Source organism: Nelumbo nucifera, chromosome 1, assembly GCF_055504915.1.
Source record: "Nelumbo nucifera cultivar China Antique chromosome 1, China Antique-T2T, whole genome shotgun sequence".
In the NCBI taxonomy this organism is placed as follows: domain Eukaryota; kingdom Viridiplantae; phylum Streptophyta; class Magnoliopsida; order Proteales; family Nelumbonaceae; genus Nelumbo; species Nelumbo nucifera.
Window position 1 is genome coordinate 10,352,001 of NC_142649.1, and position 24,666 is coordinate 10,376,666.

Below are 24,666 nucleotides of genomic sequence, written 5' to 3' on the forward strand. Positions count from 1 at the left end.
AAAGTTGTAGAAATGACAAAAATAGTGGAGATATTAGGAGAGATAAAAAAGGAAAATATCTGTCATATTTGCAAAAAAAACAGTCATCTTAAAAAAGATTGTTGGTTTTGAGAAAAACCACAATGTCAAAATTGTAAAAGATTTGGGCATGTAAAGAAGGATTATCATCTTAAGGAAAGACATCAAGCTAATTACTCTAAAGAGAAAAATAAAAATAATTATCTATTCAATGCCTATCATGGTGCTTCAAAAGTGAAAAATGAAACTTGGTATTTGGATAGTGGTTGCAGTAATCGCATGATAGGTAATGAGAGATCTTTAAAGATATAGACAAGTCAATCAAGTCATAAGTTAGGCTTGGTAATGGAGAATTAGTGGAGGTCGAAGGTAAAGGCACTATCAGTGTTAAGACAAGAAATGGGACACAACTCATACAATATGTGTTGTTAGTCTCAAGATTGGAGACAAATTTATTAAGTGTTGGGCAAATGGTGGAAAGAGGATACTCTCTTGTCTTCAAATGGTGGCAATGCACTAAGACGGTGATATTGGCTCAGGAAGATGAATCATGGCTTTAGCATTGGAGATTTGGCTACTTCAATTTGCACAAGTTAAAAGTATTTCATCAGAAAAACATGATAAGGGATCTTACATCCATTCAATTGATGAACAATGTATGCAAAGGATGCTTACTTGGTAAGCAACATCAGAAACCATTTCCATCAAGCGGTGCATGGGCCAAGGCAATCCTGGAGCTCGTACATATAGATGTTTGTGGACCAATAAGAACAATATCCTTCGAACAAAGCAGATACTTCATTCTCTTCATTAATGATAATACAAGAATGACTTGGGTTTATTTTATGTGCGAAAGGTTAGAAGTCTTTAAGATTTTTAAAAGATTTAATAATCTTGTTGAAAAACAAAGCAGCCAAAGCATAAAGGTGATAAGAAGTGGTAGAGGAAAAGAATATACTTCTATGAGTTTGATAAGTTTTGAAAAGTCGAAGACGTAGAGCATCAGTTGACCGTCGGCTATGTTCTAGAGCATAATAGAGTTTCGGGAAGGAAGAATATAATAGTAATGGAGATGGCAAGATCTACTTATCAGATGTCCAATAAAAGTAGTAGAAAACAAGACTCCTATAGAAGCTTGGAGCGAAAGGAAGCCATTGGCACAATACTTGAGAGTTTTTGGATGTATTTTCTATTCTCACATTCCAGTAGAAAAAAGGCACAATGTAGAAGAGAAGGCATAAAAGGGAATATTCTTAGGATACAATATAAAATCAAAAGGCTATAGAATCTATAGCCTAAAGAGCAAGAAGCTAATTATTAGTCGAGATGTGGAGTTTGATGAGAATGCAACATGGAATTGGAAAGAAGGAAAGGTAGAGAAACATAGCATCATGGTACCAAAGATACAAAGATTAAGACCACTTAGTAATGAAGGAAAAGAATGATCAAAAAGTCCTCAATCTACAATATCACCATCAACTCCATCATCAGCCACAATATATAGAAGAAGAGTCATCTCCAGAATCACCACCAAGAAGGATAAGGACACCAAGTGAGATATATAAGACATTCTACTTTGTAATTATGAAGCCCAAAAACTTTGAAACAGTAGAAAAACAAAAAGTATGGATAAAAATGATGAAAGAAGAAATCAAAATGATCGAGAAAAACAAAACATGGGAATTAATGGATCATCATCAAGCAAAAGAAGTGATCAGAGTTAAGTGGGCCTACAAGACAAAGCTCAATCTTGATGGCTCGATACAAAATCACAAGGCAAGGCTAGTCACTAAAGGCTATGCACAATTACCTGGGACAGACTACAATGAAACTTTGCTACAGTGGCACGCTTAGATACTATAACAACACTCGTAGCATTAGCATCTCAATAGAAGTGAAAGATCTATTAAATTAATTTTAAGTCGGTATTTTCAAACGGAGTGATTGAGCAAGAAATATATGTAGATCAACCTCAAGGGTTCACAGTAAAAGGACGAGAAAACAATGTACTAAGATTGAAAAAAGCTCTCTATGGTCTAAAGCAAGCACTACGAGCATGGTACATAGTACAATTGGATTGATAATTACCTCATCAATCAAGGATTCAAGAGGAGTCAAAGTGAGTCATCTATACATCAAGACCCAAGGTAACTCTAACACTCTTATTATTTCTCTATACGTAGATGATCTCATCTATACAATAAACGATGAGACAATGATCAAGGAGTTCTAAGAAGATATGATGAAGACATTTGAGATGAGTGGTCTTAGATTAATGCACTACTTTCTTGGCATCGAGATCAGTCAAGAAGAAGAAGGTATCTTTATATCACAGAAGAAATATATAGAGAACCTACTAAAGAAATTCAATATGCAATGATACAAAATAGTTGCTACACTACTCAATACAAATGAGGAGTTCTAGAAAGATGGTTCAAAGAAGACCGATGCCTCAACCTACGAAAGTCTTATTGGGAGTTTACTCTATCTCACAGCTACACAGCTAGACATTATGTATGCAACAAGCCTACTCTCAAGGTTCATGCAAAGCCCAAGTCAAATTCATTATGGAGCAATAAAAATAATATTAAGATACTTGCAAGGCACAAAGGAATATGGAATTTGGTACAAATCCATCACTAACTTAAGACTGATCATCTATACTAACAATGATTGGGTAGGATTAGTGGGTTACATGAAGAGTACCTCAGGCTATACCTTCTCATAGGGATCTAGAATATTCTCTTTGGCATCAAAGAAGCAAGACACAATAGCACAATCATCAGCAGAAGATGAGTACATAGCAGTGGCAACAACAAGTCAAGTGATATGGCTAAGAAGAATACTTGAATGCATGGGTGAACATTAGAAGGAACCGACAATGATCTATTGTGACAACAAATCTGCTATGGCAATGGCAAAGAATCTAGTATACCATAATAGAACAAAACACATTGCAATCAAGTGCCACTTCCAATGAGAGACAACTAGCAAAGGAGAAATTGAATTCAAGCACTGCAACATTGTAGAACATTTAATAGACATTTTCACAAAGGCATTACCATGTTCAAAGTTCAATTTTTCACGGGAGCAACTATGAGTTACAAGAAAGTGTATTAAGGAGGAGTATTGAAAAATAATCCACTTTCTAGAAGTTTTCTAGAAGTTTAAACTTCTTGACTTAACTAGCCAATATGGCTCAGAGCCAAATTATCTCTAAATCTCTAGAGAATGTAAAAATTCTAGATAAAATGTCTAGAATGAAGGTGGGCTTTGTTCCACCGACTTAGCTCTAGTATAAATAGGTGAAGCCATGTACTTTTTTGAACAAACCAATGCAAGTGCCCATTTTCCTATTGTCTTGAGCCTTTACCATTTGCTACCACTCTATCTTACCTAGTTTATTCTCTCTCACACCACTATCCATCCTTCTATAAACTAACACAATAGCCAATACACATCCCAAGTCCTAACAATTCTACTCTCCTCCATAACCCAACACCATTTAAATAGATACAAGAAGATTCTCAAACTGAATGAGTTTATTCATATGGAATATCCTTGGTAACTAACTTGCCAAATGGTTCTTAGTTGTAATAGAAACTATTGCACTGAAGATTTCTAAGATACGTGAGAAGATAGGAATACAAGTGCTAATGGAAGCAATCAACACATGTTCTTAGTAGAAAGAGAGAGGGAAAAATCATAATTCCTGACTATTAGCTTGATAGGGAAATGGAGGCAGACGTCTGCGGAAACATCTCTCGTACCTGTTTTTCATAGAAAGAAGTTCCTAATACAGGGTAGGATGTGGGTGTGAGGTTAATGTGACGTGTGCACTATGAGGAGCAAAGTCCGTTTAGGTGAGAAAGATACGAAACTAAAATTGGGTAGTTAGCAAGGGCCTACACCTACAGACCAGAGTCCACATTCTATGAACCCGTGGGTTCACAGGATGCATAAACCCACCAACTAGAGTCGGCCACGTTGATGGAACACGGAAGAGGTAATGTTAACGTCATTTTAGCTATCAAACTGAAGGTGACCGGTTTAACCTAACACAAAAAGACAAAAATCCCGATTTCAACCTATCCTCCTCATTTCGAACTCCCTCCCATTAGTTCATACTCTTCATTTCCAATCCTAGCCCAGCAGAATCCACCGGTATGTTCACTCCACACCGGCATTCGTAAAAGAGGAAGCCACCAAAGGCAAGAGGGAAATCGTATATTAGTTGTACTTCATCTTCCTCTTCTTCTTCTTCTTCTTAAACTTAAAGTTTTTTTTTTCCTTTCTATTTCCAACAAGTCATAGCAAATCACACTAGCAGTCAATGTTCACCTAAACGTAAGGGTGTCAATTGGATTGGATTTGGTCCATTCTGATCTAGTCCAATGTGAGTCCATTATAAATGGACTAGGTCCAATCCAATCTAATGAATGTTTTAGACCAATTTGGGCCATTCCAATTCAATGTCTGCAACGTCTAATCTATTCAAATTCATTTTGATTTAGATTGGTTTCAAACTAAACCAAATCCATTGACACATATATTCTTATCTTATGTCAATGGACCAGATATTGGCTTAATCTAACCCAATCCAATATAAATTTGTTACAGACGAACTATGTCCAATCCAATCTAATAAATATTTTGGATCAGATTGGTCCAATCCAATATGTCTTGTTGGTCCGTCCAAATTGATTTTTGACTAGATGGGGTCCAATCCAAAACCGGTCCATTGACACCCTTACCTGAACATAGGTAACTCCCGAACCCCTATTTCACTTCATCTTTCTAAACCTGTCTATAGAATCAAAACTATGTAACTCACCTTCATTAAGATAAATAACTAACCTTGAATCTTCTTAGAAAATATGGTTTTAATGTGTATTTTGTTAGCACAACCCTGAACTTCTATACATTTTCTCATTATGGTGTTAATTTTTCTCTTAAAAATGTTCTTCATTTTTTGGCCAAAGAGGTTCATGAGAGTGAGTATTTACTGTTTTTCTAAAACTGAAGTGTGATCTATTACCCATGGATAGGCCTAAGACTTAGGCTAGAAAGAATTTGTTGGCCATGATGGGGACGGGGTGTGTCAAGAATGCTACAGAAAAAAAAAATACTTTTATTGACATTCATGAGGAAAAACAATGTATTTCTTGTAAGATCGCATTTTCACATTTTTTTTGGTAATATTTTTGGTAACATTTTCCCATTTTCTTTATGCATTGTTCTCAACCTACTTCATAAGGCTACACAATTGGGGTGGGGTGGGGTGGGGGTGGGGGTAGCTTGTCCCCCAAACCCACAAGACAACCTTGGTGGCAGCAGGAACTGGTCCTATCATATTAGTTTGAAGGAGAGACAAAGCAAACCCTTTTAAGGATATGATACTTATTCTGTACACTAATAACATCCCTATAGCATTATTTCTTAGTTTGAAGGAGAGACAAAGCAAACCCTTTTAAGGAACTCCTTAGAAAATATGGTTTTAATGTGTATTTTGTTAGCACAATCATGACCTTTGTTTAATGTGTATTTTGTTTATATTATATTTTGATATACAATTAAATATCAAATATTTGATATATATTGTCAAATGTTATTTGTTTAATTCATAAACTAAGGGCATGTTCGTTTGATCTGAAGTCTGACATCTGAAAGTTCAATAATTACACTAAGAGGTATATTAATATTGATGAACTTTTCTTTTCTCTAAACTCTCAATGCAAAGAATGTTGTTCTGAATTATAAATTCTAAAAATTACCAAATATCCATTTTGACCCCATATATGAGAATTTTTGTTTATCTTTTTGGGGGCTATCATTGGAAAACAAAATAATTGTATGATTGCACTTTAAGAGATAAGAGATGAGAGGAAACGAATAACCATTTTTCTCTTAAAGTTAAAAGATTCCTCTTAAGAGATAAGAGTTAAGAGGAAACAAACAAGTCCTATGGTTTTGGATCCTTGGGACTCCAACTTTTGTAAAATTCTAAAAATACCCTCAGATCGACCGCAAGGTTAGATGAAGTATGCTTGAAGCTCAAAGTACTAAAAAAAGACTGAAAAGCGCAAACATGGGGTGCTACAAGATATACTTGGTGTAAAGTATATGAACTACGGGTTTCAATAGCAGAATCCAGGATCCTACATAGTCACATTTATGAATTGTACCATTTAGTTGGGGGCTGAAAGCCCTAGAAGCTGCTATATTTCTCTCTTTCTACTCACACTGAATTGATCATGCTCCTATTTAAAGTATGAGTTTTCAATCCACATGTGATCATCCACCATATAGGGGCTTAAAGTATAGTCCGACGTTTTGTGATTGTAGGAGTTGCATAATTCGAGTATAACACCTAAAATCGACATAAGTTGTTTTACACTTGTCCCAGAAAAGTTGTAAGTCACCTTTTCGTATATCTTAATGATGATGATTGAAGGATGTATTGACTAATATGTTGCATCCGTGTAGGAAAATAAATCAAATGAAAAGCAATGTGATTATTTTGCGTGGATAGAAGGTCTTGATGATAATGGCACTTTATTCATGTACAACCAAGATTTAGAAACCCAAATTTATGAACTTGACAAGTTAGTGGCTGATATGGATAATCGTCTGAAGATACTAGAAACATTGCTATCTTCCCACCAACTCCATATTGAAGGGTTGAAGATCACACGTTTTATAATTACTATATTTATGATTGGGTTTATTCTATTATATATATATATATATATATATATATATGTAAGAATTAGACCCTAGGTGCATGATAAACCGAGTGTAAAACTAGTTGTTTTTTTTATGTTTGTTTAGCACAACTGCGAGGACTTCCTTAAATCCTTAAGGCATTACCACCTAGGTTTCTCATGTTTTCTCACAAATTCCCTTGAACACTTTATTCTTTGTTACAACTTACAATCCCTCTCATGGTTCAACTTTTTATTTGAAATTCCTCTCCCTATATCTTCTTGCTTCCCAAATCTATTCTTACAACTACCTTCATTTTGTAAAGTGAACCCGCAATTGGTTGGTGTTTGTTGTACCTTTCCTTGTCGATAAGTAAATTAAGTATCCTATATCTTTGGTAAAAGGAATATGGAGGTTCCTCACATTCTAATTCACAAACAGGTCATGGTAGCTACGATTGGGAAAGCTCTATTTAACTGGAGCATGAAACCCTTTTTCTTTGTATATCAGGAATTTGCCACTCATATTATTTAGTGAGTTTTCTTAAGCGACCAAATAATCTTTTATATATGTGGAAAGTAGTGTAATGTTGAATTGGCCCCACATATTTCTCTTGTGTCGTCCGTCCCAACCTGTTTTGTATTCATAAAACAGTCTGTAGATAAGTAAATTTCAGCTTAAAGCGCAAATCATTTTCAGGGTAGTATAGGGTTTTCAAATGTTCACAAAATATCCCATGAAGTTAATTAATAGAATGTTAATGGCGGGGTTAAAGTATTAGAATCCAAAAGTTCAAGGGGGTCTTTGTTGCATAATAAAGTTTGAGGGCTAAGTGTCACTATCCCCTAGGTACAAGGTAGCTAGTTACGATTTACCAAAGAAATAAAAGAATGGGATGGTAGGTGGGAGTTCACACCTCCGCCCCACATGTACAGCTTAGCATGGACTGGGAACATCTCCAGAAGTTGCCATCGGGAGATATTATGTGCTGTGAGGCGCCGGTTGGGTTAGCTCATGTGAATTTGGCATGCTAACATGGGAACAAGCAATCAAACTTTTGCATTGGTATTTCGGGAACATCTCCCCATGAATGACAAGATACAAGTATGGAGATGTTCTTAATGTACATGACTGGTATGAGTAATCATGGGCCATGCCAGGCTGGGCTTAGCACCTATAATAAGACAAAAATCATAGCTCAAGCCCAAGTTTGGACCTTGAGACAAAAATCCAAGTCAGGGTTGATTCAGCCTAGACTTTAGGACTGTGGCATCTAATAATAAAAATTAAAAAAAAAAATTAAACTAAATAATATCTTTTGATCATTAACAGATCCAGAGAAATTCTAATAATCAGAATAGTAGAGCAGAAATACAATGGAATAGTGTGCCTATATGAATCTGCACACCTTTACCAGATGATTACCCTAAAAGTAATACAATTTGATCCATATGCCCCCTCCCTTTCCCTATAACATCCTTTTCATACTAGTCATCCGTCACCTACAGTTCTCTCCCATACCTGCTCTTCGAACAGTTAGAAACATTGTCACAGGAGATGATGCTCAGACTCAGGTATCTACCTTGTTTATGTACCTGGGATTATAATTGCTTCTTCCATTAAATAATCATAATGAATAAATTAAGAATTTAGAGATTTCTTACACACTGGTTTTGAAAATAAATTATCATGTTTTTTTATACTTATATCTAGAATGCTTTGTAGCCCACTCCTAGATCTCAAATTTTATTAGCTGATGTAGATGTTTATGGCTGTCCAGTTGCCATGTCAATTTCTATCCATTCAGCTAGTTCAAATTCTAGATATTTGTATCCCCCCTTCTCTCTCCCCCCCCCCCCCCCCCCTCTCTCTCTAACTTTGGTGGTTCAAGTCATTTCTCTTAGCACCTGGAAATGTCTTTTCCCTTGTAATTCCTTCCAAGGTTTACAAAACCCTGGACGTTATAGTCATGAATGTAGGTCTAACAGAACACTTTCGGGCCTAAAGACACATCGCAGAGTTAGTAATTGGGGGAACTTGATCTTTATAAATTAGGCTTCTAAACAGATTCCTCACCCTTCTGGCAGGTTATCAACAATTTCACATATGGAGTTTAAAAGTAAAATTTCGTATATGGAGTTTAAATATTTAAATATATTTGTAAGAATTACCCTATTGGCTATGTATAGACAATGGGTCAATCCCTTCTAAAAATATATTTTTTTTCTCACACCTCTGCCAATCGATTGAATTCTATGCAATCTGCGAAGCTTGAGATAACATTTTCAGAGGAACGAATTATCACCCTAAAAAGTTAGAGAGAAAGAGCTTCTAAAGTCGACAGAAATAGGAAGGAGAGATCAAGCCAGGCATGTACCGTAAGATGATCTGTATTCCTTTTTAAGAATTTTCTTTTCCATCCTTAGCATTGAATTATCTAAATTGGAGAAAATTTGAATTTCGGTCCTACAGCGTTGATCTCAGTCCCTTTCCCTTTCCCTTTCCCATCCCCCAATTTGTAGGGCAACCCAAAGGCACCCGTGGTTTATCTAGCGATGAATATGTCTGCTGGGAAAGAGAAGAAGATAGCAACTTGGATTCTAACCCGTCAAAATAGAAGTGAATGAGATTACTTTTGATATATCTTGATTTCATGATGAAAGGTTGCATAGATTCTGTAAATCACGGAAAGCCCTTTGTGGCTGATGTCCCAACAACCCGATCATCTCTGAAGATAGGAATCTGTGCTGTGTTCTGCCCCGAATACCTCCTTTTCAACGATCAACAAGGACACTCAACATCCCGGGCTTATTGCCGGAATAAGGATAAGGTGTGATGTCAAAAAGGGTTTGCAGGTTCAACATAGTTGAGGCGATTAAAACCTAAGTGATGGAGTTGGAGCGATTGCCAGATCCAATTGCATGGTTGTTAGGGGTACACTGTCTGTGTCGATAAGGAGTAAAGCATGGAAAGGCCGGTGGATTAAAATCTGTAGATTGCCCAACGAAGTCAAAGATGGAGGTTAACTAGAAAAGAACCAGATCATGATGAAATCTGAGCCACGACACAGTTGAGTCTGATGGCTTTTGTGATTCACAAACCCAAGAGGCCGTTGGTATCGCCGGAGTAGTCAGGAGACCTTGACATCAGAGGGATTCTGAAATTACTACAACTGCTAATGGACACTTGTGCTTGGAGGTAAGGGATGTTGAATTACCTCAGATTCAAGAGCTCTTTTCATGCACATCTCGATCCTGATTTGCAATTTTCAATGTTGGCTGATATATTTCTTTTCTTTTTTCGTAAACAACTGACAAGATGAGAATGTTGCCTAAAGATAAGAAATGCTTCATATTAGAATAAAATGAAATGGTTTTGTACTAACAACCGTAAAGTCATACGACATACGACACAAAAAAAATCAACATCCTGTAACACAATATAGGAAAACAGAAAAAGAAATAAAAAATAGAAGGTCTTATTAACAGAATGCAGGATTATTTGAGTAGATCTGTGAACATATCAGAAATAATCATCTTGCCTTCTGTATCAACCGTCACAACCTTTGTATCTCCCTCTTTGATCTCTTTTCGAAGCATCTTATTGGCCAATTCATCCTCTACATGCTTTGTTATTGCCCTCCTCAATGATCTTGCACCGTAGCTGGGTTCATACCCTGCTTCAACCACCATATCCTTCAATTCATCTGTCACTTGGAGTTTGATATTCTTCACCTTGAACCTCTCAAGGACATCCTTTATAAATTTTTCAGCAATTTTCCTCATTTCAAGTTTGGTCAGTTGCTTGAACATAATCACTTCATCCCACCTGTTTAGAAATTCTGGTCGGAAATTTTTTTTTAAGTTCCTCTGCCACCATTTTCTCCACTTCGTTGGACCCATTTTGGAAACCATCATTTCCAATCATGTTACTACCAATGTTTGATGTTGCTATTATGATTGTATTCTTAAAATCCACAGTTCGACCTTTCCCATCTGTGAGCCTTCCGTCCTCCAAAATTTGAAGATATGGAGGACATCTGGGTGAGCCTTCTCAATCTCATCAAAGAGGATAATTGTGTGTGGACGGTTGTGAACAGATTCAGTTAGTTGACCACTCTCATCATGGCCAATGTATCCAGGAGGCGACCCAATAAGTTTGGATACCATGTGTCTTTCCATATATTCACTCATGTCCAACCTGATCATGTGTTTTTTAGAACCAAAGTATTCATCGGCCAATACATTGGCCAATTCTGTTTTTCCTACTCCTGTTGGGCCAGTGATAAGAAGCTACAGATTGGTCGGCCAGGGTCCCGAATGCCCAGCCTTGCACGCTGAATTGCAGAACAAATTGCTTTAATAGCCTTATCCTGACCTATGATATGCTGATGAAGTGTCTCTTCCATCTTCAATAGACGCTTTGACTCTTCAGTAGAGAGCTTCTCCAATGGGATTCCAGTGCGAGCAGAAACAATGTGTTCTATGTCCCCTTTTGTTACTTTCTTTAATGGAAACAAAGTTGATACTCGTGATTGATCTTGAGACTGAAGGAGATTAGCTCGAGAACCCGCTTCATCTATTATGTCTAAAGACTTATCGGGGAGAAAGCCGTCACTAAAGAGAAGAAGCAAACCAAAAACTTCCATAAGTGATCACAACAATAATGTTTGATCTGGCAAATACTAGAATCTTTTCTTGTACACTACTAGTCTATGTTAGAAATTGAGGAAAATCTAATTGAATCAACACAGCTGGGGATCAAAATGACTCTAATACTGCTAAATTTGTTGGGGGTTATGAACCTGATATGATAATTTGACAATTGAACTGCAGCTACTAGTGCCTCGTCTTCGTATTGAACATTGTGGTGCTTCTCATATACTTTACAGAGTACTCGCAGCATATCTATGGCCTCGTTGACCGATGGTTCAGGAATTTGTACAAGCTGGAAGCGCCTTGCAAGAGTGGGGTCTTTTTCAATGTGCTTCCTGTATTCGTATAGAGTTGTTGCCCCAATGCACTACATTGAGGTCATGTATATTAGAAAGAGCATTTTAGAATTAAAGTAAATGAATAGATATGCACAAAGAAGAATACTTGAAACTAGAACATTACAATGCCATGCTAGGTGTAACTTGTAAGAGATTATCAACTGTTAATATCACTACATTACCTTGCATTCACCTCTGGCAAGAGCAGGTTTCAAGATGTTTCCAGCATCAAGTGCACTCCCTCCACCGGCACCTAACCCAATTACTATATGGATTTCGTCGATGAAGAGTATTATATTGCCATCTCCTTTTCTGACTTCATCCACCACACTAGTAATTCTTTGCTCTAATTCTCCACGGTTTTCTGCACCCCCGAGTAGGCGGGCTGTGTTCAAGGATATAATCTGAATTGCTCTAGTGTTAATTAATATCAAAGACAAGTAGACAACAAAAATACACACACGCACACTTTCAGATTTATTAATTGGCGAAGCATTTTGAAGATTTATTAATTGCCCATCTGCTGAGCATTTTTTAAGGCCTTTTTCTGAAGGCCTGCTATCTGGAAACTTTTACTCTATTTTATTGTTGGAAAGCATTTTAATTAATTTATCCTTCTATTCAGTTTCTGTTGTACTTTTCCTTTGTTCTGTAAACCAGAGAATCCAGCTGAGCAGCCCGAGTCCAGTATTCAATTCATTGTTTAAGTAGGAAATTTGCTGTCAGTAACAAACCTTCTTTCCTTTAAGGCTTGATGGAGCATTGGCACTGACAATGAGTTGGGCGAGAGCCTCAGCGATTACAGTCTTGCCAACTCCAGGCTCCCCGACAAGGCAAGGATTGTTTTTGGTGCGCTTGCATAGAATTTGAATGACCGTCTGTATCACATCTTCCCTTCCTATCACTGGATCCAGCTTATCCTTCACCAAGAATACATAAAGTCAGTTCAGAAATACATCCATTTCTAAAAATTGACTAGCTTACGTATTTACCACCGCTGTGTGGGCTATGGCCTAGGGGTTGGTTATTGCTTCAAGGTATGCAATGGCAGTTGAGTTGGGTGGTCGGATTCGGGTTCGATCAAGACACTTTGAGTTGATTTCGGACCTGGTTGAATTTCCGGTTGGATTTGCAAATGTTAGACCCTAACCTTAAATGTTCAGGTTAGGGTTGACCCATGGGTCAATTTGGGTTATCTTTAAAAATAACTGAAATTTTAAAAGATAAAAAAAATATATGAAAATATCAAAATTAAAGGAATTAACCTTAAAATTCCAAACATAAAGTAAAAAACTTGAACTTTTGACAATTCAGAGAGTAACTAGTTCCAATTAGACCCGGCAATCAGGCCAGCGGGTTGACCCATGACCTAACCCAACCTAATTTTCTGGGTCAAGTTGGGTCATTCTCAACTTAGATATTAAACCCTATCCCTGTTCTTCAGATTTGGATGGGTCGGATTCACGGGTTGGGTCAGCTTTTTGTCAGTTCCATATGCAAATAAATGGTGGCCCCTAATGTACCATGTGCTATAAAATGATAAAATAAGGAGAGGAACTGTAGGGAATAATGGTTTGAAGAGTATTATACCTCCTGGGCCAAATTTGTGAGGTCTTCACCATACTTGAGAATTTTCTGCATATTCGGATTTTGCCTTCTTTCGGCCTTCACCATATTTGAACTTTCGCTGACAGCCCACCAATTTCCTGTGTATTTGTGGACATAGGTAGCACATGTGATGCATGATACGAAATGGACAGATTTGGGAGGTAAAATTACCATGTTGTAGCACTAGCAGGTATTAATCTTTTAATCTACTCATGATTTATTGATGTCATTGTTAACAACAGAATGGAGTTTAGTACTATAGTTGATGCCTTGATGGACGGGATTAGTTTGTGTATAGGGACTGTGTAACTGTAGCCCAACTCTAGATCACCTTGGGAAAAGAAGAGCTATGGTCTAGAATCTCTGCAAAGGAGAATATCATGTGCCATGTAGAAGAACAAGACATGAGGGTATTTCTTTTCTTTTTTTTAATTTTAACTAGGTAATGACCACCCCATACTAAGTTAGGGGCAATTATATTTATGCCTATTATTTTGCTTGAGGCTAATCTGGTTTTTTAATTTAGGAAGTCAAATCAAGTTTAATTTGTTTTTTTTTTTTAATTTAGGAAGTCAAGTCAAGTTGAATTTGTAATCGATGACTTGTTTCATCAGAAAGAATGAGACATTGTTGAAATTATGATGGTTTTTTTTATTTGAATTAGGAAATTGAAAAATAAGAGGTAGTATGCATCTCACATCATTAAATTTTTGGTTAAAACCAAATTCATTAATATATTAATATATATTAGCATATTAACAAATATATATATATATATATATAATTTGGTTAATTTGGTTTTTTTTAATTACCCAAACTTGCAAGCTTAAAATCCAAAATAACCAAATCAAAAAACTGAAACAGAAATTTTTAGTTTTAATCGAACAATGCTTACCCCCATTTTTAGATAGTTATATGGGAAAACCTATAATGCGAAAAAGATACGGTATGAAAAGAGTTTACCAATCAAAACCCATCCATGAATTTTAATAAATAACACCTTATTTGCTATCACGTTTATGATTCTAAGTTGTTTTTCGGATATCATATTTTTTCCATATCATAGTTGAACCTATGGCAAAAAAAAATACAAAATCATCACTCCATCCATCATACGTTAAATAATGGATGAACAAAATGTCACTATAGTATACCCTAAATATGAAGGAACTATTAAAGTAACCAACTGTATGAGCGTGAAAGCAGATCAGTGTTAGGTATTGCTACATTAAATGGAGAAGTCATGATCAACACAAGGTTCAAAATTTTATCATATCGGCTTATATGTATTGTATCTGTGGGTCTTGATACAGAAATATCAAACATACGTGTTTTAGGGTTTTGACCTATTTCATGGAATAGGCAAACCTAAAATTTACCCGACCTATTTTTGAAAAAAAAAAACTAAAGAGAAAAGGGTGATTACAAGGTTTAAGGTACCGATACACCCTTGCACCATATCAAGGTGTATCAAAATTTTTAACTTTAAATCAACATTTAGATCTTTGTAATTGCGAGATAGCCAAATTTAGAATTTACATCTCCACCCCCACAACACCCCACAGCATATTTCCGCCATGTATTGAGAATATCTCATGATGTTGACATCATCGGGACTGATACTATCATCGGGAGATGTTCCCAATACATGACGGGAATGTGTTGTGGGGCATTGTGGGGCGGCTCCTTATGGGCGGAGATATGATCTCCGAAATTTAATGTTTCAATTTTGGCATTAACAATAGACAACAAAGTCGATGTGCTTGATTGCTTGATTGTGATTTTGAATTACTGATCAACAAAATTAAATTGATTAGTATTACTTAAGTACCCTACAAATAAAGGGTCCATAATATTAGAGAATATTAGAGAGGGAGAGAGAGATGAGATTTAAGATCATTTTTGTCATTTATAAATTATGTTGTGAAACTAGAGGAAAATGTGACATAAGAGAACTATATGATTCATAAAACCTTTTGAGAAGGGCTTCTCTGACTGACATATCTAAAAGTCAGGAAGTTTTAGACATTGTCAATAAAGTTTGCGGAGGCTTTTAGATAGTTTTCCCATTATTTTATACGAAGCAATTATATTAGTCAGGTCATCCAAGAAAGAAGCCTAACTACCTTGGAATCTTCCATATGGAAAACAAGGGGTACGTTCTCCCTCCAACTTATAATATTCATAAAACAATTTCCACATCCATTCAAAATAAACTAATAAACTATTTCTTTGGTATCTTTTAAATTAAGAAATCAAAAAATTGGAGGATTATAATTAGTTGGGAAAAATTCAGTTCAGGCACTTCAACTGTTATCAAACAGCCCCTAAAATGTCTGAATTGGCCACAGGAGTCCTCCATGTGGCTGAAATAGGTGATACTATCTGACTTCTTTTTAGAGAGTTTCAATGGAACCCACCCTTCAGAAAATACTTGCTACTTGGGTTTTTTTCGCTACCAGCAATTATTTTCTTCAAGAAACGTATATAGATTTTAGGATAAGAATTTTCATTTTTTGTTTTTTTTACTAATGGGAGCAATATTTAGAATGACTTGCACATTGGGCTTCCTCGAATGTGTGGCCCGTGTTAACCTAATAACCTGAAATTCAGCTTTCCTATATATCTCTCAATGTTGTACGTGTTTACGTATGTCCAAATATCCTTGATATCTTGACGATCATCCAAAGTGAAATCCATTGAGTGGTGGGTCCTTATCGTGTCAATCTGTAGCACAGATGGCAAGTTATGGGGTCCCATACTTAGTTATGGGCCATAAATTGTTGGGTTCAAGCTTGGACTGGATCAAGGTACTCGAGGTAAAGATGCCAACGGATAGGGTTCAATACGACTTGGGCTCAGCCTGAGTCTGACCCAACTTGACCATACCCTTTCTGGGGCCCCTGGTCCGTTGTCCTTCAAATATGTCTTACTCAACAGAAAAGGTTCAATACGACTTGGGCTAACCCAAGGCCCAAACAGAGTTTTAGACCTAGACACCTAGTGACTTAATTCAGGTTAGATCTTTTTTATTTTTATTAGAGATATTATCTAAAATTCATCATGACCTGTTTACATTTCTCGTAAATTCACCATGACTTTTCAAAACATTCATGGAGCCCCCAGTCATTGAGTTTTATTGTCTAAAACTCACTTTCCCTTAAGATTTCCGTTAGATGACAGTTTGTCACCATTAAAAAAAGTTGTCTATATAAGCAATTAAGTGTTTTACATAACTAAACTATGCCTAAAATGGTCAGTCAACCTTATAAAATATTTTAATTCCCTGAAATAGCTGATCAACCTTATTAAATGTGTCAGGCCTAAGCCAAGGTTGAAGTATTAGGACCAAGCCCGATTCTAAAATTTGCAAGTCTAGTTTGGGCCCAGGCTCAAGTTGGGGGTAATTTTATTATAAAAATATTTAATAAGTTTGATTGGCCATTCCGGGGTAGTATGGCCATGTAAAATAGTTAAATGCTTACATGACAACTTTTATTAATGGTCACTAACAAAAATCTTAACAGAAGGGGAGTTTCAGATAATAAAACTCAATGACTGGGAGACTTTATGGATGTTTTAAAAAGTCATGGTGGGTTTTAGACAATATCCCTCTTTAATTTAAACTTCAGGGGATTAAACAACAGGTGTAGCCCATTCCCATCCCCTTAGGCGGTTAGGCATTAAGGCTTACGCACCCAACACTGGCATGGCGGGATTCAATCTTAATTCTCTGGTACATTAAGGCTTACCCACCATCAATTCATGGATCTATTCTAATTAATAATAAAATACAAGTATAGAAGATGTTCCGGATGTGTGGTTGGGACATGCTGTGAGGAGCAGATCGAGATAATAGGAAACTTTTGTCTCTTAATAAAGTTGAGTGTCTCAATAGCAATCAAACGGTTATAGTCCAAGGACAACTTCTCTGACCATGAAGGAAAACACCCTGACCTGATCCAGTGAAGGACACAGGATCCATAAGCGTATCGAGATCTGCTCCACACGGAGTGCACCTCACAAGTCACAGCCCAATCCCATCCTGTATTGGGAACATCTCAATAACACAAAGCACAGGAGATGTTCCTAATATACGGTGAGGTGAGCTCTGTAAGGAGCATATCCGACTCTACCTAAGCAGTCTGCAGCCCCATAATCTGCCAACTGTTCAAGATCAGGAAGATCTAGGGCGACCATCCAATGGACTCCACTTCGGATTCCAAATGTGTGGTTTCGAAGTCAATATTTGGTGGGTGGAAGTGGAACTTTGTTACAGGCCAGAATTGAACCTCTGTCCCCGAGGAACTGAAACGAAACTTGACTCTGATGAGTAATGGAATGGTTCCTGAGCTGCTGCTTCAGAGTATACGTTCACAGACTGCTACTAGGACCTGAGCCGATCCCTACAACCATCAAAATTTCCCTCCACTCGTGCCCTCAAAACAGCGAAACAGAAGATAAAGAAACAGTCTGAATAGGAAAGGAGGAAAAGGGGAAATCTCCGAGTTCACAACACATTACACCCAAAATCTCATCATCAGAAACAAAGCTTCATACTAGAATTAAAAACACGGATGTAATTCAGTACACCATGCGTGACATAGATGAAAAGAAAAACAGCCCTAACGCAATTTCAAGATAATAACTTATCCCCTTTATCCCTGTATAACACCTGACCTCAAAAAATGAAAAAAGAAAAATCAAATAAAAGAACAGACTTGGATATTTCTTTCAACATAACAAATCGCTACTGGAAAAGAGTCGTTAAAACATGATCAATCTCAATAAGCAAAAAATGTAGCAATGATACAAAAATTAAAAATTTAACTTACAGTAAGTGTGACAGTTTGGCTTGCTCTGGATAGAAAGAACACGAAGTGGAGAGCAATCAAGTTCAGGACACGGGAGGCGGGGAGGGTTGTTTAACCATTTTATACTGGAAGTAACAAGTGGGCCACCACTCGGAGTGGGAGACAGCATGTTTGTCTTTCAAGAGAGTCGCCAAAAAAGGTGATATAACCAAACATCGCCGACTGATTGGACAACTAGCCCAATCGAAATAGTCCCTGTTCGACCGTTCATGAACTGACTATGTGGATGATGTCGTTTCTAGAAAAGAAAAGAAAAAAGGGAGGTTTGATACAAGAATTAAGTCAGCAAAAAAAATAAACAGTTTGTCACCATTAATAAAAGTTGTCTATATAAGCAATTAAGTATTTTACATAACTAAACTATGCCTAAAATGGTCAGTCAACCTTATAAAATATTTTTATTCCCTGAAATAGCTCATCAAGCTTATTAAATGTGTCAGGCCTAAGCCAAGGTTGAAGTATTAGGATCAAGCCAGATTCTAAAATTTGCAAGCCCAGTTTGGACCCGGGCTCAAGTTGGGGGTAATTTTGTCATAAAAATATTTAATAAGTTTGATTGGCCATTCTGGGGTAGTTTGGTTATGTAAAATAGTTAAATGCTTACATGAACAACTTTTATTAATGGTCACTAACAGAATGTGAGTTTTAGATAATAAAACTCAATGACCGGAGGACTCCATGGATGTTTTGAAAAATCATGGTGAGTTTTAAATAATATCCCTTTTTAATATTATTTTTTCAAACTTCAAGGGGCTACACAACAGGTGTAGCCTAGACCTGTTCATGGGCCGGGTGGCCCGACGGGCCGGCCCGGCCCAGCCCGGTCCCCGGATGGGCTTGAACAGGTATATAGGCCCGTGGGCTTAACCTTGGGCCAAAAAGCCCGACCCGCAATAAATTCGAGTCAGGCTCGGGATTTGCCAAAATAGCCCTGCCCGAGCCCGGCCCGGCCCGACCTATAAATAAACCTAAAAACCCTAGTTGAATACCCCTCTTTTTTTCACCTCTTTCCCTTCTTTTTCCAACCAAATTCTTCTTCTCCACATCCTCTTTCCCTTCTTTATATATTTTTTTTAATATAAATAAATTTTGAATTTATATATTTTTTAATGTAAATAAATTCTGATTTATATTGATTATTGAATAGGGAAATTTTCTAATTTTTTTATTAGGTCGGGCTTCGGGCTCGGGCTTCAGGCTTTTTATTAGGGCCAGGCTCGGGCCCAAGTTGTAGGCCCGTTGGTCGGGCTGGGCTCGGACTCGGGCCTAACATATTTCTATTTAGTGAAGAGTAAAAGCCCGGCCCGAGCCCGACTCGGCCCGGCCCATGAACAGGTCTAGTGTAGCCCATTCCCATCCCCTTAGGCGGTTAGGCCTTAAGGCTTACGCACCCAACACTGGCGTGGCGAGATTCAATCTTAATTCTCTGGTACGATAAGTCAGAGGTCCTATCATCTAACCCACCCACCATCAATTCATGGATCTGTTCTAATTAAAACATGCTGTGAGGAGCAGATCCGATAATAGGAAACTTTTGTCTCTTAATAAAGTTGTGTGTCTCAATAGCAATCAAACGGTTATAGTCAAGGACAAATTCTCTGGCCGTGAACGAAAACACCCTGACTTGATCCAGTGAAGGACACAGGATCCATAAGCGAATCGAGATCTGCTCCACACGGAGTGCACCTCACAGCCCAATCCCATCCTGTATTGGGAATAACACAAAGCACACAGGAGATGTTCCTAATACTAATACACGGTGGAATGGGGCTGTGAGGAGTATATCCGACTCTACCTAAGCAGTCTGCAGCCCCATAATTTGCCAACTGTTCAAGATCAGGAAGATCTAGGGCGACCATCCAATGGACTCCACTTCGGATTCCAAATGTGTGGTTTCGAAGTCAACATTTGGTGTCTCAAAGTTGAACTGCTGAGTTTGAAAACAACAAATACCAACAGTTTAACATCTGGTACAGTACGTTTTCAAAAGACTGTTGAGTTGAAAAGAAGCCATGATCAACTTTCTTTCCCAGCAATCTCAGCGGCACATGGTTGGTGATGATGCGCATTTCGGCAGCTCCCAGCTGGCAGGTGATTCGGATGCCTGGCTGAATAATCCCTATTTGGAATGTGGCTTGGATGCCTGACTGAATGGTTCATATCTGGAAGGTGGCTTGGACGCCTAGCTGAATGGTGACGAGCTAGAGAGGTAGATCTGATGCCTAACTGAATAGTGACGAGTTGGAGAGGTGGCTCTAATATCTAGCTGAGTGGTGACGAGCTGGAGAGGTGGCTCTGATGCGACCTGCAAGGACACAGTGTCAGAGTGTCCGAATTGTTTTACCCGGGGTGGACACTCCGATGCTTAAGTTAGCGAATCAGAGATTTCAAGATAGCTAAATGTGAGAGAGCTGGAGAGCTGCGAGAACTAAATTGCGCCTCTCCCCCCTAGGGTTGGAGGTAAGGCCTTTATATAGGCATTGTTTGGCATGAGCATCACGCAACACGTCTGAGATCTCCGGGAGGACGTGCCTAACTGCTCTGAATTCCTCGGAGGTAGTCGTGCACGTAAGCCAATCTTTGCTTCTTACTCGGTTTCTCCCAAAACATTCGGTGTGAGAGCTGACTTCCGAGAGACCCGGGAGTGATGGGATGCATGCAGAAATCGACGACGAGCACGTCTCGTCAGTCGCCAGGTCGGCAACAAGGGCAAGTTGTTAGGTCGGCGCTAGAGGCAGATTGCCAGGTCGGCACCAAAGGCAAGTCGCCAGGTCGGCACCAGAGACAAGTTGCCAGGTCGGCGCTAGAGGCAGATCGCCAGGTCAGCGCTAGAGGCAGGTCGCTAGGTTGGCACTAGAGGCAGGTCGCCAGGTCGGCACCAGAGGTAGGTCGGCAACAATGCCAGGTCGCTAGTTGGGACTCCATCATTTTGGCTAAGGCAAGTTGTTGCCTAGGTGGTTCTGGGTGTCACCTAGTTGTTCCGAGATGCCATGTGTCATGATGTTAGTGGAGGGCCAAATCTGCCCTCATCAATTGCCCCCCACTCCCGAGCTGAGATCAGCTCAGCGAAGAGAGTAGATTTGTGCTTCGTTGTAGGTCCTTAGGCCTGTTATCAACATATTTTGAGGTCGGCTTAGGGGTCCTTGATGCTAAAGGCAGTTTGGCTTCCCCTTGTGATATGTGCATCGATGTTGGAATTTAAATAGCGGGTCGGTGCCACGGCTGCGTTGTATTAGTCCTTTAAGGTGTTGTTCATCTACCCCTACAATAAGCCACAATGAGCTTAACCTGCAGGGGCAGCTTTACAAACTACAAGTTGCCAGCTCACACGGGAACCTTGACCGCCGACTCCTACGGGAGCCACAAAGGACTCGACCTGTAGGGGCGACCTCACGAACAGGGCTGACAAGGCTCGTCCAGGCTGATTACGTGTGCTGCCAGGTCGGTAGAAGCAGGTCTCCAGTTCGGAGGCAGGTCTCTAGGTTGTCAGGTCGTCAGAATTTTGATAGTCTAGTTTTGCTCTCAGCACCTCAACCTACAGACACCTCGTCACCTCGGCAGGACTGACCTGCGAGGGTGGCTCCACAACCTGCTAGCCATCAACTCCCACGTAAAGCATGGAGGGCTCCATCTACGGCGCGACTTCACAGTTTGTTGGCTATCAACTCCCACGGAAACCACAGAGGGCTCAACCTATGGGGTGGCCTCACAGTTAGGGAGATTTTGTCAAGGCAAGACTGCGAGAACTCATCTAGGCTAATCATTTTGCTTCTGCCCCCCTAGGGGGTTCTTTCGATCAAGCACTATTGTTGTTGCTTGAAGATGTTATTATTACTTAAGGCTCAGAGAATTGGGTGAGAAAATAGCCTTTTGTAGCGTTTCCCACAGACGACACCAATTGATGATGCGCATTTGGCAGCTCCCGGCTGGTAGGTGACTCAGATGCCTGGCTGAATAATCCCGACCTGGAATGTGGCTTGGATGCCTGGCTGAATGGTTCCTACCTGGAAGGTGGCTTGGATGCCTAGTTCAATGGTGACGAGTTGGAGAGGTGTCTCTGGCGCCTAACTGAATGGTGACGAGCTGGAGAGGTGGCTCTAATGTCTAGCTGAGTGGTGACAAGCTGGAGAGGTGGCTCTAATATCTAGCTGAGTGGTGACGAGTTGGAGAGGTGGCTCTGATGTGACCTGCAAGGACACAGTGTCAAAGTGCCCGGATTGCTTTACTCGAGGTGGACACTCTAATGCTTAAGTTAGCGAATTAGAGATTTTAAGATAGCTAAATGTGAGAGAGTTGGAGAGCTACAAGAACTAAATTGCAACTCTCCCCCCGGGGTTGGAGGTAAGACCTTTATATAGGCATTGTTTGGCGTGAGCATCACGCAACACATCCAGGATCTTTGGGAGGACATGTCTAACTGCTCTGAAGTCCTCGGAGGTAGTCGCGTACATAGGCCAATCTTTGCGCCTTACTCGGTTTCTCCCAAAATATTTGGTGTGAGAGCTGACTTCCAAGAGACCCGGGAGTGATGGGATGCATGCAGAAATCGATGGTGAGCACGTCTCGTAGGTCGCCAGATCGGCGCTAGAGGCAGGTCGCCAGATCGGCAACAGGGGCATGTCACTAAGTCGGCGCTAGAGGCAGGTCGCCAGGTCGGCAACAGGGGCAGGTCGCCAGGTCGGCGCTAGAGGCAGGTTGCCAGGTCGGCACTAGAGGCAGGTCACCAAATCGACACCAGAGGCAGGTCGGCGACAGTGACAAGTCGCTAGCTGGGACTCCATCATTTTGGCTAAGACAAGTTGCCGCCTAGGTGGTTCTAAGTGTCACTCAACTGTTCCGAGATACCATGTGTCATGATGTTAGTGGAGGGCCAAATCTGCCCTCATCAGTTGGCCTTGACACATACAATGCTTTGGGCGAGACTTTCCACAATGACAGTTTTCCCAACATCAGGATCTCCAACAAGGAATGGATTAGTCTTCCTTCGTTTGCACAGAATTTGTTTAACCTGCTCAATCTCTTGCTCCCGTCCTATGACTGGATCCAGCTTGCCCTTGACAGCAACAAAAAACTGATAATCAGATAAGATGGGCAGAGAATATAATATAATGGAGGCCTAAGGAAGTGACTATGACTATAGTGAGTGAAACTGTGAAATTAAAGTGATACCTCCTCAGCCAGCTTGGTGAGGTCCTCACCATACAGGAGAAGCGTGTCCATTTTAATGTTCTGTTCTTGGAGCCTCTCCATTCGTCCTGCGTAAATCGCTTACCACAGAGATTCTTCTTGTAAACATCTGATCTGAGTTACGGTTGCATGGTTCTCTACAACGTGTAGCATCTCTATATACAAGCCATAGATGAGTTACTGTATTCAATGCGACCCATTGGATATTTCACCGTTTACATCTCCAGTCTCCACCCATTACTATTCCCCAACATCGTTTCATCTATCTCTCTCTCACAGTCACATAAACACCATATCACTCCGTTCAGCCTCCCGATGTGAAGTGCATGGAGACACAGAGAGACACACATGCACGCAGAAAAGGAAATCATTAGTCATTGGGAGTCGAATATCTTAAATACTCTCTCTCTCTAGCCTTCGGAGTAGTGTATACACAGAAAAACTCATACAAAGTCACAAAGACGACGTAGAGAAAGAAATCATTAGTCATTCAACAGTTCTCGAAGAGTCAAATTAAATGGGCCGACTGACGACTGTGGGAGTAAATTAATACTAATACAATTAACTAGCAATCTCTCTCTCTCTCAAACTTCAAGTGTTGGTCCTTCGGCTTCCAACAATCTCGTATGTCTTATGTACAGAAGAACAAAGGCCAATTGAAGCTCTATAAAGAAAAAAACATATGCAGTTCAGAAGAGTTTCCATTAAAAGAATTCAAGGTTTGCGTTCGCACTTAAAACATTACCTAAAAAATCTCTAATACATATCCGAAGAACAACAGACCGATCGAGGGGTATAATTTGGGCTTGACTGATCCAACCCGAATTTTTGCATTGCGCGCCTGGGATTTGATTTTCAGTCGGAATGGCCTGGGCCTAAATTCTAAGGTTTTTTTTCATTTTTGAGTTGGGCGTAGGTTAGCGACTAGGTAAGGGTGTCAATGGACTGATTTTGGATTGGACCCCGTCCAGTGCAAAATCAATTTAGACGGATTGGATGGACCAACAAGACATATTGGATTAGACCAATTTGGTCCAAAATATCTATTGAATTAGATTTGATCTGTCCATAACAAGTTTATATTAGATTGAGTTGGATTAAGTCAATATCTGGTCCATTGATATAAGATAAGAATATATGTATCAATGGACCAGGTTTGGATTGAAACCAATCTACATGAAAATGAATTTGAACAAATTAGACCATCCAAACATGGAATTGAACCAGTACAAATTAATCCAAAACATTCATTGGATTGAATTGAACCTGACCCATTTATAA

The 24,666-nt window shown here is 39.2% G+C and overlaps 1 long non-coding RNA gene and 1 pseudogene across 3 annotated transcripts; one reads left to right on the top strand and one right to left on the bottom strand.

The window, feature by feature from the left end:
- The first annotated feature begins 8,115 nt into the window (after positions 1-8,115).
- On the top strand, positions 8,116-12,340 carry LOC148802901 (uncharacterized). 2 transcript variants are annotated; one of them, XR_016081487.1, is made up of 2 exons: positions 8,116-9,921; positions 11,559-12,340. It is a non-coding gene; the product is annotated as an uncharacterized LOC148802901 (long non-coding RNA). The 2 variants fall into 2 exon arrangements; XR_016081488.1 differs by having other exon boundaries at positions 11,615-12,340.
- On the bottom strand, positions 10,056-18,387 carry LOC104612198 (chaperone protein ClpC1, chloroplastic-like; annotated as a pseudogene). Its single transcript, XR_016081486.1, has 6 exons — positions 18,160-18,387; positions 13,307-13,422; positions 12,451-12,636; positions 11,899-12,120; positions 11,528-11,745; positions 10,056-11,339 (listed from the first exon to the last, which is right to left on the bottom strand). The product of XR_016081486.1 is annotated as a chaperone protein ClpC1, chloroplastic-like (transcript).
- Positions 18,388-24,666: the final 6,279 nt, after the last annotated feature.